Source organism: Nothobranchius furzeri, chromosome 7 (genome assembly GCF_043380555.1).
Source record: "Nothobranchius furzeri strain GRZ-AD chromosome 7, NfurGRZ-RIMD1, whole genome shotgun sequence".
Lineage (NCBI taxonomy): Eukaryota > Metazoa > Chordata > Actinopteri > Cyprinodontiformes > Nothobranchiidae > Nothobranchius > Nothobranchius furzeri.
Window position 1 is genome coordinate 36,928,514 of NC_091747.1, and position 15,318 is coordinate 36,943,831.

A 15,318-nucleotide genomic window follows, 5' to 3' on the forward strand; every position below is an offset into this window, starting at 1 on the left:
ACTCAAGTCACCGCGTCTCGCGCTACTTAAACCAATGTTGTAAAATTACTTCTGCCCAGCCCAGATGTGCTCACATGTGCACCCGTGAGCCGTGGTTCCACTGGAACACGTCTGACCTCTGACAGACGCACTCTGAACTTCAGATCTTCAGCACGTTGTTAATAGCCTGAATGGGAATCATTTTTTGATTTATTTTGTTACATCCACAATGTTCTGTGTGTGAGGTTTACAATGTCAGAACACCTGCATGAGACAGGTGTTAATTACAATCTGCCAGAATGACTCGCCACCTTCAGATTCCTCCAACACCGTTAAAAATAACCAAATACGGAACATATTTGACACATCACACACCTTTGGTGAGTATCCCAGCTCGAAATTTTATTATAAGGGCAGGTTCGTGCCTGCGGGTTTTCAGCCGCCTTAGCGGCACCGCTCATGTCGTCCATGGCCCTCCTGGTGTTTATCTTTGCAGCTAACGATACCGTATAGACAGCTAACGCTAGTCTCGGGTGGTTAGGTGGGGTAAGCGTTGCTGCTCTGCCCTGTGTAGGTGGTATCGCTACCCTTCGAGTAATGCTACTCGGTAAAATGCTAACTGTTAAGTGTATTGCTACTCCTCACAGTCTGCAACTCACACCGCTGCTTGGAGGCAGGTTAGTGTAAGACTGTCTCTCATGTAAAACCGTAAGACCAGGACCAGCGCTCGGCGGTAGAGTTCGCACTCCCCTGGGCAGTTTACCTAACTCCAGTCCGACAGTCAGCACGCGAGAGGATTTTGGGAACTTCTGCTCGTAGCGAGAAGAGGTTTCAGAATACTGTCAGTGAGGAGCCGGCCTAATATATAGGTGGGGTTCCCGCCTCCTATACACTGACAGATTTGTTCCAGCCAATCAGGGCTGGCATTGTGGAATAAGAGCTTCTGATGAGGTCACTCCTAGGCGTTCCCATAGTGAGACACAAAACGAATTCTATGAAAGAGAACTGGATGAAAGATGATTATTTGCATTTCACAGAATGGTAGATTTCTGAACTTGAAATGGAGAAATTGAGCCGTTTTTGTACTGTAACTTTATAACTTTACAAAAGTTGTAATAACTGAACCCATTTTTGGATGGGCAAAGTCAGAGATGATGAAATGAGCCTGAGTAATTTGTCTCATGTCTTACACGTCATAGTGAACCCTGTGAAATGACTTTTGGATATGCTGCACATGCTTTATGCTGCTTTCCAGTAAACAATTTAAATGTAATGAACTGTGGAGCATGTGCCTGCATATGCTGCACATTCTGCTCACCTCATACGCCTTGGAAATGAAAACAGAGATTTAGAAACACACATTTCTTTCATAAAATCTGAGCTGGCTTGTGAGAAAGCATATCTTTGTGTTTTCTGCTTCAGGTGCCACGCAAAAGTCCTTTAATGGCCTTTTTAATCATGTAAAAAAGCACTCGGAGAAACAGTTTTTGCACTTTTTTGATTACAGCATCTGGTTGTTTGCTTGTGAAATGCAGATGATTTGATTCCTATGAAATGTTTTGCTATATTTTGTAGAAATATTGCTCTTTATCTCACACATAGGCACCTTTGATCATTTTGCCTGTATGTCTTTACTTCCCGTGGACATTAGGAGGCAATGGCACACTGTCAAATGTATAGTTTCTGTGAGAAAAACCATGAATAATACAGTTTAATAGTTCTATAAGATGCATGCACTTGCCTTTACAATCACTTTAATTTCACACAAAACATTATCCAGTATTTTTTTCCCCCTTTTTTGGTGAGTATGGATCATTTCATCTTTGTTTTAATTCTGTTTTAGTGATTCTTTAACTCTCTGCTCTTACCTTTTTCTATTGAGACAAAAGCAAATTTCTCACTTGTGGGATTTTTATTTTATCTTAACTTATTTGCAGGAAATTCTACAATGATTTGCAAGCGTAAATTTCATTATTAGCAGCTAGATGTAACATTTCTAGTGCATCTAGGGGTCAAGTCCAGCAGGAATTTCTTGCCATTCCTTCCAATGTTACCAAAGCAAAACTGACAATAGTGGAAAGGTTTGTAATATAAAATTCTAATGAACTGCTGTGATTTTTAACAGACTGGCTGCAAATAAAGGCTTGAAATATCTCACTTTGCATGTATGAGCCCCTCTCAGTTTTTCCAGTTTCACTTCTAGTTTTCCAAAATGAAACCATTCAGAAATATCAAAATTATGGTGAATTTTCATAACTCCTAAGATGCTTTAGGTCAGAGGTCACACCACATTTGACATATGAAGGAATCTTAATAGTAAAGCTTAGTACTTGTGTGCCTGGATGTCTGCATTATCAGCATTACTCCTGAGAGCCTAACACCACACTCTTAGAGTTAAGTGTAAAATGTGTACATTTCTGTCTGCGGGCACTTTATTACATGAAACAGCATCATTTTAACTAAAATATTCACAAAATCTACTGTAAGTTTAAACAAGTAAAAAGGCATGTTTGATGATAAGTGTATTTTTACACTGCCAAAGCATCTTGTGTTGCTTTCATTTCTCACCAAGATCTTGTATCAATGATGAGGAAGTCCACAAAGACAATGCTAATCAAAAGGTATTGGCTGAAGCATTTGCTTATTATGCCAACCCTTCCAACAAAGATCTTTCTGCATACAGCTCCAGTACACAGGAGCTGCATGCAGAAAATGAAACAAAGCAAAACAAACAAACCAAAAAACTTTCCACCTTAAGTAACTTCTTCAAAGCAAAGCAATCAAGAGTTTCAGTATTATTATTTTTGCTCTTTACATTCTTGATTTTTTTATTTTTCTAATACTCTATTTTTAAACAAGGAAAATGAACTACACCTTTTTAAGTCACTGTCATAACTATTCCACAGGTTAACTCCTCTAACAGAAACACATCTCTGCTTTATATTTGTCCTTATTCTGTTCTTGTTAAAGAATTCAGTTCCCCATAAGTCATATTGACTCTCTCTGAGTGTCAGTTTTGACCGGCGGCGGTACGTGGTTTGAAGGAGAGGCAAACAAACAAATCAGGTTGAGGTGGCTTTATTGCAGCATGTCTTGTCACCAACAACAAACACTAAAACTCTCTGCCTTTTATAACCAAGTGAATGATTGGAAGAAACCAAGAAAAGGGGTAATCAAAGAAATAATAACTAAATAATATTTACCAAACCCAACCACCAAATAATAAGTGATACAAACATTATTTACATAAATACAAATTATATTAACTAAATAAATCCAAGTTCACTCAAACAAAAGAAACTAGGTTGACCCTTTGTCTGTAACTCAGTCAGAAATAACAGAACATAAATCATAATGAATGGAACCCCTGGTCTCCATTACACTGAGTTTAAACAGCTTCTGAGTACTGCGGCAAAGCAAGGTATTTAGTGCTTTATACATTATCTGTGCTATTTTAAATTCAATTAAATCATAAAATTTCAGGGTATTCAGATTAATAAACATAATGTTAGTTGGTTCTATATAGTTAGATTGATTTATAATTCTTATAGCACTTTTTTCTAACTTGAAAACAGGAAGAGTATTTGTTTTATATGCATTACCCCATTTCTCAAGACAAGTCATGTATGGAAGCAACAGAGTACAATAAAGTGTGTGTAATGATTTCTTGTTCAGGACATACTTTGTTTTGTAGAGTATAGCAATGGTTTTTGACATTTTTGTTTTCACATGATTTATGTTTTCACATGAGACTTCCAACTCAACTTGTCATCAATTATCACTCCAAGAAATTTATTTTCGTACACTCTTTCAATTTCATTTCCGTTAACCCTGATTTTAGATATATTTTTCATTTGTCTAGTGCCATAAACAATCAATTTCATTTTCTTTATTTATCGATAACTCATTTATATCAGTTTTTTTATGTATTAAACTCCTTTTCCACTGTAGTCAGAAGCTGTTCTAGATTTGTACCTGTGCAATACAAAGTGGTATCATCAGCAAACTACATATTTTAACAGTTTGGAAACATTACATATATCATTTATATATAGTATGTCCGACCACAACGCAAAGCATTCTCCACAACATGCCAAACATTTTCAATGGAGTTAAGGTCCAAACTCCAGGAAATAACCTTGTCCAGTAGATTCAGATCATGAGCTGACCTCAGTAACTAGGAGGCTTATATTGTTTTGTTAAATCCAGGTTGTGACTGTGTAGAGTACTTGCTGGTCTGTAAGTAGTTGGTAAAATACTACATCTTACCATCTTTAGCCAAGTTCTAAAGAAGCTGAGAATGTGTCTTTGAATACTTAAAAAATGGTTTAAGTAAAAATAATATAAAAACCTTTAAGCTCTATTTTGGTGGCATCTAATGAATTTCTATTCAATTAAATCCACAATTAAGCTGCCACCTTACCATGGTGGAGGGGTTTGAGTGTCTCAATGATCCTAGGAGCTAAGTTGTCTGAGGCTTTCTGCCTCTGGTAGGGTCACCCATGGCAAACAGGTCCTAGGTGAGGGATCAGACAAAGAGCAGCCTGAAGATCTCATGATGAATTATATAAATGGAAACCGTGTTCCCTCGCCCGGACGTGGGTCACTGGGGCCCCCCTCTGGAGCCAGGCCTGGAGGTAGGGCATGTTGGCGAGCGCCTGGTGGCCGGACTTTCACCCATGGAGCCCGGCTGGGCACAGCCCGAAGAGAAAATAAGGGTCCCCCTTCCCATGGGCTCACCACTTGTGGGAGGGGCCAAAGGGATTGGGTGCAGTGTGTGATGGGTGGTATTCGAGGGCAGGGACCTTGGCGGTCTGATCCTCGGCTACAGAAGTTGGCTCTTGGCACATGGAATGTCACCTCTCTGGTGGGGAAGGAGCCTGAGTTGGTGTGTGAGGTTGAGAGGTTCCGACTAGACATGGACGTAATTTTGGGGGGGGGGGGGGGGGGGGGGGGGGGGGGGGGGACAGCGGGGACATGTCCCCCCCACTTTTTCCAAAGTCAAGTTTTGACCCCTGCATTTTTTACCATCCAAAAGCAATATTACGCTATATTAAATTGACACTGGTTGAGCTCTAGGACCAAGCGGAAGACAACTGTTTGTGTTGAAGGCTGTTTCCAATTAGAGCATACTGTAAAGATACCCCCCCCCCCCCCCCGTGTCCCCCCCACTTCTAAAGTGAAAATTACGTCCATGCGACTAGATATAGTCAGACTCATCTCAACACATGGCTCTGGCTTTGGCTCTGGAACCAGTTTCCTTGAGAGGGGTTGGACTTTCTACCACTCTGGAGTTGCTCCCACTGAGAGGCGCCGAGCAGGGGTGGGCATACTAGTTGCCCCCCCATCTTGGTGCCTGTACGTTGGGTTTCACCCCTGTAACGTGATAAAGGAGCTATTCCTCCAAGGTATTTAACCTTTATCCACAGTCGCCTTTGACACAGCGCCAGAGTGCATGAAACGGCCTCAAGATCATGCATATTGCTATTAAACTGTTTACTTTAAATGATCTACAGATTGTTGACTTAACCAACTTCCTCAGGATGTGATCCTGTCTGTTCACTGGCATGGGGGAATGCTTCCTCGCTCCTTCTGCCTTCATCTGGAACATTGAATCAGCCTTTGCTCAAAGGAGTCCTTCATATGTCTGAATGTTCAACGTCAGGTGGTTTCTGCGACCACCGTGCCATTGACCATGGGGGGTCTGTAGCGACATGAATGGCCTCATTTCTGACCCAAAGGTCACACTTCCTCAGCTAGGTCAACCTGTCCTGGCTGTACTTCTATTCACAGATTATCCATCACAGGAGACACAGAGTCTGCTGTAAACCATCTTTAATCTGACTGCCTTTTATCTGACTGCTGTTCTATCCGCAAGACGAAGGACACTTCAAGATTTAAAAGAATCATTTTTAATAAACTCTTTTCACTGTCCTATTACAAGGTTCATAAATAATCATCATGGTTCATTATAAATGTATTTAATTACTGAAATGAATTATTATTCTTTGGTTAATAATAATTATTTATGATAATCAGTAATCTTTAACAGTGTAAAGAAGGTCATGTGCACTTATACACACCACGCAGGACACAGACATCAGGGTTAAAGGTAACTGCTCGCACATTTCTTTGTTCCATAGCCAAAGCTTTCTATCTCTGAGAGGGCGTGTCCTGAGGTTTGTTAAAACCTAAACTCCTCAGTTCAAGTTCAGTTCTTGAGCTCACCAAAATCTCTCCGTGGCACGAGAGTCCCAGAGGATCGGGTCGGCCGCTTGACCTCTACTAAGCTGTTCTGTCGTACTGACAGAATTGCTCCAAGAAACGCCATCTGCAACCAGCTGACGCAAAACTCCTTCAGAGTTATTGATTTTTGAGACGTGACCAGTTTCATCAGTCGTTGTGACCCGGAGACATCTCAGGACCGATTTGTTCGCACCACGGTCCTTCTACCCACCTCGTGCTCGGAGGTCATCATCTCCTCCTGACATCTCGGATCCAAGAAGGGGGTCTCCTAACTGGGTGAGGTAGACACTTCTGACAGATCAGGTCTCCGCACCGGAGCGGAGCTGTTGTAGAGCGGGTACCAGTAAAAATTGAGTTCGGAAGCGAGCGGCTGCGGAAGGCGGGGGCGGAGCGGAGGTAATGCACGCATTTCATTTTAGTTTTCATCTAGACACAGGTTGCTTCAATACCAAGTTTTAATATCAAAGCCTTTATAAATTGACATTTTTAAATTGTTAGTAATAAATTCTTAACTTTTTAAACCTGACTCTTCCTTGAGATGAAACACAGAGTGGTGTATATTTGGTCATTGAACGAGCAAAGATTTCTTTAAATCTTCTGATTTAATAAATAAACTTTTGCTATTAATTTAAATCTCTTAATTTAAATATTAATCTTTGGATTAAATATAGACCAAGCCAGTTGGTGTATGAACTTCTATTGATTATATAGATATCAGTGGATGTCTATACATAATATAAGTTCATAGGCCAAATTGTTTGATCTTTCTCAGGATTTAGCAAAGCTGATAGCAGCCAGCGTTAAATCCTAGTTATGTAGATAAACTACGCTACAATACTCACCCCCTTGTTACAGTGTCAGTCCAGCCATTCCCAGCCCTAGCCTCTGATAATTTCAGTTTTTACTTCTCATCAGTTTTCATTTTTTAAAATTTTTTGTGTAGTTTTTGTATTTTCATGTTTTATTTAGCTTCCGTTTTTGTGCCTTTGAGCAAGGCGTTTTTCTTAGGGTTATTTTTTTTTTGTTTAGAGTCTATTCTCCTGTTCTAGTTTTTTCCTCAGTTTTTTCCAATTGTGTTTACCCCTCTGCTCTTTAGTAAGATCATGTTCTTGGTGTTATGTTTTATCATTTTGTTAGTTTACCCTCATGTTTGCACTGCATTATGGTTCTTTTTTTAACACAGAAAAAGTGTTATTTTTACCTTGTTTTACTGATGTTTCGACTATCACTGCAGCCAGGGGCGTAGCACCAAATTCTGGGCCCTAGGTACAAGTCTTCTAGGTGGGCCCCCATGCTCAATTACTTAATATCTCTCTTACACATTTTTTTGTCATGCTATAAGACAAGATAATAAATATGATCTTAGTTTAACCTCTATATTGAGCAAATACAAATGCTAGCATAATAAAAGTGAAATGCCCAGACTTCACATATAATTATTTTTGTTAACCAACAATGTGTTCAAACAAAAATCCTGGAATTTATTTTCCAGTAAATGCCCACTGACGGGTCTTCATGTTAGCAAAATCACTTATGAGATCTTTAAAGTCCAATCCTTTGGCTAATTGGCTTTCAATAGAAAGAAGAGCTAGGCTGTTCATTCTATCCTGGGACATTGTTGATCTCAAATCATTTTTCACCAGTTTCAGTTTGCTAAAAGCCCGTTCACCCCCAGCAACAGTCACAGGTAGTGTGCAAAATATCCTCAGTCCAATACAAACTTCTCCAAAAATGCTCTGTAATTGCATCCTGTATAGATGGCATTAAGCAGCTCAAGAGGAGACCAAATGTGTGGAAATGTGGCACCATATATTGTTCTCAGGTGTAGCATCTCATTCTCAAATTCAGCTGTGAGATCCTTGTAATATTTTCTCATCAGTGCCTGGCATGATATCTTCATCTGCTCTTCAGTCATGTCTGTCATGGTTCATGATGTTAAGCTTTGCTGATATACCGGTGATAGGTAATTTAATTTTATCCCATATTACCTTAAAGGACGACACACCCTTTGATAGAGAGAGAGAGTAAATTGATTATTTGTAATGTCCATGTGTGTGGCTCAACCAGCCCCCACTCTGCTCCAGCCTCAAAGCTTTCACCTCACCAGCTTTGCATACCTGCGGTCTCCATCAGGAGACCAGAATGTTAGGTAATTTTTAATCTCCATAACCCTAGACCCTGAAATAAACACACATGACAACAAGGAAGACGTTTTACCCTGAGTTTCCAAAACATGGAGAGTTAACGCAGAGAAACCTCCTCCGAGGCTTCCCCACGTCACTCCCGTGTGCTCCCAGTTTGTCAGGGGCTTTATTCACAAATGGATGTGGGAGAAGGCGGGCTTCTCAAGTTACAGAGGTACAGAGTTTTCTCAATTAACATTCTTGCTCAACCTTTTTATGAACAGCCAACACAGAGATTCATGATGTGTAATGGGCATCTTTTAGGTCTCAAAAAGGTACATTTATAAAAATACCCAACAACCGGTATATTGATATATTAAATACATATGACATGAAATAAACCAGGTTCTCTCTGTGAATGTAATGTACTCTAAATTTTATAATCCCTGCATTATCAGCCAAATTATAAGATTGTCCGTTTTCAAGATCAAAAATAAAGAAATTTAAAATAGGCTTAAAATATCTAACCAAGTCAATAACAATCCTCTACCACCAGTATCATCATGCTATACGAAAAACAGTGGCAGTTTCTCATTCCTGAGATTACCACGAATCCATCAATACCAAGTTTGTCCTGGTCCATGACTGGGAAGGAGCTGAAATATCCACACAGAGTGAACCTGTTTTTACTGCAAGGTCCGCGAATTAATTGGCGGCGGCGGCCGCCCGCGATAATAATTCTGATTAATATATATATATTAATTAGTGTTTTCACTGATAACACTAATTAATTTATATTTGATCTTGATGGTGAAACTAAAGGCGTTTAACTCTGAACACCTAACATGAATGCAGCTTCTGAGAGCTAGCTAATATCAGCTAAAACTGTGTTCTGCTGCTGCTGGCTGCTGCTCACCGTCCTTCTTGAATAACCTAGTCAATACTTGCTTCTGTTCAATTAACTTTTTCTCCTTCTCCTTCTTTTCTGGAAGCCAGATTTCCCTTTCTTGGGAAAAGACATGACTGACTCTCCTGCCTCCAGCTCTGGCTGTCGGCATCTGCGATGTCTCATTAGCTGTACATGCAGCCGTGCAGCCCCTGGCCGCTGGTGTGGACTAAACCACTTTGCACATTTTTAAGGGGTGATAGATGCCTATTCGGTTATTATTTTCAAGGCGAAATTTCTGTTTCTTAACCCCTTTATCCAGGTAAAGGGAAGTTTATTAAGGCATTAAGTAAGTTGGGGGGAAAAACAACAACAAGAAAACATTTTTATTCAAAGCTGTTTCAGGGCCCCTCCCTGCAGTGGGCCCTGGGTAAACGGTACCCCCCCCCCCCCCCACCCGCCCCCAGTCCGACGCCCCTGACTGCAGCCTTCTTTAGAGTTTTGCCACTGTTAGTGGCATCACTTCCTTTCCTGTTTGTGTGTTGAGTTGCCGTCCGGCTTCACCAATGTATGTTTTATTGCATAGTTTGCGTGGGATTTTATATATGACCCCACATTAGTGTTCTGCTGATATCTTGTCTTTGGGGTGTACAAGTCTTTTTCTAACTGTACTGTAATGTATGGTTTTGTTGGTGTACTTATGTTGTGTTTTTTCATTGTTGCCATTATTTTCTGTTATGCCTTTTATGTATGGTTACATAAACAGAGTAGGAAGTGTATTCTGGTCAGAAATTCAAACAACAACGGAGGCCTGCCATTAGAGCCTCACAGGCAGGATAACTGCAAGGCCGACTTGAACTGTTCAGCTAATTGTGAATGGGTGACATCTAGCAGACAAACTTGCTATAGTTGCATTTGAAAAGATGACTTCTAACACCTATGATAAAGCTGCTTTTCAGGTATAGAAAACAAGTCATACTCATACACAGACTTGGGTGTGGCATGTTGGACGGTGGGCGGGATTGTGAACTGTGATGACAATATAAACTTGGGAATAAGAAGGACAGTTTACTACAAGAACCTTCGGCTTGAACAAACACGACACAAAGATGCCTAAAGGCTACACTGCTGCCAAGGCGTTGGCTCTGCTGCAAAATATGGGTTCTTGTGATTAATATGGGGGGAAGAATCCATTCTCTTGCAAGAGAGTTCTGACTTGTCTTCAGATGAAGAGTTGTGTTCCACGTTAGAAAGCAGAACTCCTCTAAAAAAGAAAGTTCGACTCGAGACACAGACAGGCAACATTTTGGAATCGTAGATAACAACATCCCAGTCAAATGAGAACTCTCTGGTAGAGATGGGGGAATCCCATCAAATGACAAGTCTCTGGGAGTTCGAGTGCTAAGAAAGCAAAAATATTCTCATCAAATTTTAATGATCAGCAACAGGACATCATTGCATTGTTGCTTCTTTTAGTTTAGTAAAAACCTAATTGCACAGTGCTGAAATCCCCGCAAGTTGCAGTGGTTCATGCTTCACTGTGGCAGTGTGAGCATCCTGTCACAGTGTCCCGATTGATCATGCACCCTGGCTATTTGGCCAAGGGGATGTCCCTTTGGCTGACTGGTTAGCGCGCGTGACTCTCACCCGGGATTCTGGGGATCGAATCCCGCCCGGGCCCTCGTTTCTCCACCTTGCCACATCACCATTAGAGAACCAGGGGGATGATAGCCATCCTCACACTGGGATAGAGTCTGAACTCTCTGTGCTTTCCTTTGGCCCAGATCTGTATGAACACCAGTAAAGTGTATGAGGCCACTGCAAGATCAAATACAATTTCCATCTGTGAATGGAAATGAGTGGAAAATGTGGAAATTTCCAAGTGAATGCAAAGCCCATTTCACACAAGCAGAAATCTAAAGGTCATAGTCTGAGTTCATGTGTCCAGTGTCACATCAACATACGGAGCTCAAATATAAAAAGTTGACTTGTACTTCTCCATATGTTGCAAAGACAAATGGTGTGCACAGAATACTTTAAACATTAAAAATACCAAAAGAGTATGATTTAGGGTTTCTCTTAGTTGAAACCTGGTCTGAAGGATGTGTGGTGACAGTAAGTTGTGAACTGTATTTTAATGTCAGATTGCAGCAGAAATTAATAGATTCAATTAAACTAATGAGGGCAATAAGAATGAACATGGGACCAGTTGTAGACACTGCAAATTTAGAAATCTTAAAATCAAAAATTTTATTTGTCCTATAGTCTGCTGTGATCTTAAAACGAGCCCGGCACTAGGGTTGCTGACAGGAACCTCTTCCTATTAGTGGACAACACTCAGTTTCCTAGTACGCCCACTAGTGGAGTTTTCTAGCAACTGAGTGAAACTTTTTAACTGCGACTGTCAACGTAAAATAAAAGTGGGAAAAAAAGAAGAAAAATCAAGCAAAAATGAAAGAAAAGCATGTCTACCCACTAAGGTAATGGGTGAGAGAAGGCATTTTGTTAAGAGTGGACGCCTAAAGGATAGAAAACCAAGAATGTGTACATGTCTGATTATCTGTAGTTCGACTCACATGGAGGGGTTGATATAGCAGGCTAACCATGCAAAGAAGCTCCAGTAATAGGCAAAGGAAAAACAAACAAACAAAAATGTGAAAGTTGTTAAAGGTCTATTTCAATCACACGCAGGTATTCACAGCACGGCATGACGGATAGTTTTACTGTAATGTACTTTAAACCTGTTCCTTTTTATATAACTATCAAGACCAGCATGCAGAGGCATTAAAAGCTGCACCAGTAAAAATGAAATCAAGCATGGATTCTTCTTTGCTGGCGTTATTTTGTCCTGACCTTGACGATTGTCCTGAGAGGCATGGTCCCACGGGAGAAACGATGCACAAAGATAGTCTCCATCAACCTCTGGATGTGATGGATGCGGTGACAGTCACAATTGTTTTCCTCCACATAGAAAGAGTAGCCTCTTTCATAAAACAGTCAGTGTTAAGCCGGGCGTACACTGTGCAACTTTTTCACTTTTTTCAGCCGATTTTCCACTCATGCGAGAATCCACGAGATCGGGGCGAGTTTTGCGCTGAGCGTCGTGTAGTGTACAGGGGGTTACGAGAGGCGATTAACACCACGTGACCAGCTACCGATCAGCAATCGTGAGCTCGCACAAACTTCTGGTGTGTTTGATATTTTGCTCGTCCCTCATGAGGGTATTGCACTGTTGAAGCGGCGCTGCGAGCAGCTGCGACCCAAAAAGTACCAGAACCGCTCACGACGCGTGCGCAATCATGCATCAACACCGCTCGTCTGCTATTTCTCCAATAACACACGTTGTTCGTTTTTATTTCTACACGTTGTTTTTACTCACAAAGATTGTCAAGAAAGCGAGTTTGTCGTGTTCGTGTCAAATTAAACTGATCACAAAATACAGATTTACTTTCTTTATTTCGTTTTCCTCATCCAACCCCCATAAATCCCTGTGTGTCCTCCTGCAGCACTCCCGAAGGACAACAGGCAAGACAAAAAAGTCTGACGTGTTGAGTAAAAACTGCTATTTTTAGCATATTTTTAGGGCCGACGTGTTGCTACCAGACGTACAGTGTGAGCACATGACTCGTGAGATCTGCCCTGCGAGGAAGTCGTACAGTTTGAGCTGAAGCTGAGTGCTACGAGTGAAAAAGTCGCACAGTGTACGCCCGGCTTTACGGGTTGCCTCTGTGCTCAGAAATCAAACACAAATAGTTTATTGGGTGTTTTTTATAAGGAGTTAGACATGTTTTTTATTGGCCTGACATGCTAACAGCCAGCACACGATTAGCAAACATCAAAGCAAATTGCTGCCATCATTGAACAACTTGTAGCAGAACTCTTTTATCAACCTTCACACTTTTGTCAATTTTGCATAACAAAGTTAATTTATTAGCAGTACTGATATTTATGAATGATGTGCCCTAGGCTGAATACTAACGCTAGCTGCTGTTTGCATTTAAAACTACTTTTAAATTAAATTGCAATGCAAAACTGCTTTGGTATTTATGAGATTGGAAAGGTAGAGTGACAGAAAATCACTTTGGTCTTAGCTTTGCTCAGACAAGCAATTATCTCATCAGTGCAGTCAGAAAAAATCTTTAGTATCCCAAACTGAGGCTGTTCAAAGTGCTATCTACAATGCTGATTCCTAAAGATAATGTCAGGAGCTCAAAGTGTGTCATGGAACACCAGGTGAGTGTTACAGATGATAAGAAATCAAATTAAATTTAAATAAAGTTGGAAATATTAAGCAATAATTGTCATAGCTGTAAAGAGAAACTAAAAAGGTTGATGAGGCTCTTTGTAAAGTGCTTTTTGTTTGTTGATTCAATAGTTGAGGTCATGAATCTGTGACTTTTATTTCACGAGTTAAAAAGGAGTATTGTTTGGCAATGTCTTGATCTACAGCAGGTGAAATATTGATTGATTGCAACAATTCTACAAACCTCCAATTAAAATGATCTTAATTTTAATGGCATCTTTCAATTTTAAGATTAGATTTATAATCAAAATTCACTAACAAAGATAGCATTCATTCATTCATTCATTCATTCATTCATTCCCATGCAATTTAACATAAAATGCAAGCATACCAGTGGATGCAACACTTGCAAACAAATAAAGAAAAGATATGAAAGAAAACAACCTTTTATTTAGTGCCTCTCGAGATAAAAATCGATCAGGGAAAACAAAAAAATTCTAATATAAAAAGATAAAAAAAAAATGATAAAAAAATGTTTGAAATGACAAAAGATAAAATAAATAGTGAAAAACGAGTTGCAGTCGTCTAATCACGAGGAGATGAAGGTGTGGATAACAATCTCAAGTTCAGAGTGAGACTGAACGGTGTGAATGGGAAGAATAGTTTCAGAGCAGGTGGTTGCTGATCAGCAAGTGCAATGTAGTAAACAGGATTTACTCTTTTCCAGCAGATCTTACCAAATGTTTTTGTGCCACCTCCAAGTAAGCAGTGCATCTTCAAAGTAATCATAGAGCATAACTTTTATTATTATTCCAAAAATAAATGAAATTTATGACCAGCCGTGTTTGTGTGTCAGCAGCTGACACTGAGATAGAGTCTCATGCCATGTGACTTCATAAACTTCAAATTAAATAAGGAAGTTACAAATTTGAAAAGGAGTGGGAGGAAATAAAGACTTATTGTAACCCACCCCTTCCTATTAATCCAAAATCGACAACTAATGTGCTTCCAATCAATTCCATATTTAAATACTAGTAATCTCAACGTTATCTTCATTTATCATACAAACTCAACCAAAGAATGCTCCACCAACTAACCTATACACCTTCCATTATCACACACACACAACAGTACAAGGGTTACCAAACCTGCTAACAACTGAAGTGAGGAAGCAGATTACTTTCATGGCAGTAACAGAAGATGTAAAAGCAACTTTAGGTCATTTACTATGGTAATCTATTAGTGTTATTGCATATTTTCTGTCTCAAAAAGACCTACAACATCACTTTTTCTCATGCCTGATGTGGAAATGGCACCAGACCTAGTGGAACACCATCTTGTATCACTAGATTGACATAATTGAAACCCTTTTATGTATTTTATCACTTGCCGTGCCAGGCCACCAGTACAAGTTATTGAGTCTATTTAGTTCTCACTATATGCCCTGATGACCGTCATGCACCAAAATGATCAATGTGTGATGCAGATAGACAGACAATAAGGCCAGAACCCTTGAAAAAAAATTATGCTGTGCAGAGAACTCATCTTTCAAATGGAAGCATGGACGTACATTTTGAGGCAATGCATCAGATGATTTATGACAACATTTCACAAGTTGGAGCCATAAGGCAGACAGTTCTGGGCAGGAGCCAGATGGAGAAGAGCAAACTTGAGGAAAATTTGCAGTCATAGCAATATACACCATCACAACAAACATCTGTTCTGGGTTCACACAAGCATTGGTGTCTGCAGAATCAAACAGATCATCTGCTGCTGTGGTCCCCAGACTCACATCAGTGGACTCAGTGGTCTCCTTTAAAAAGCAGCTGAAAACTCACATG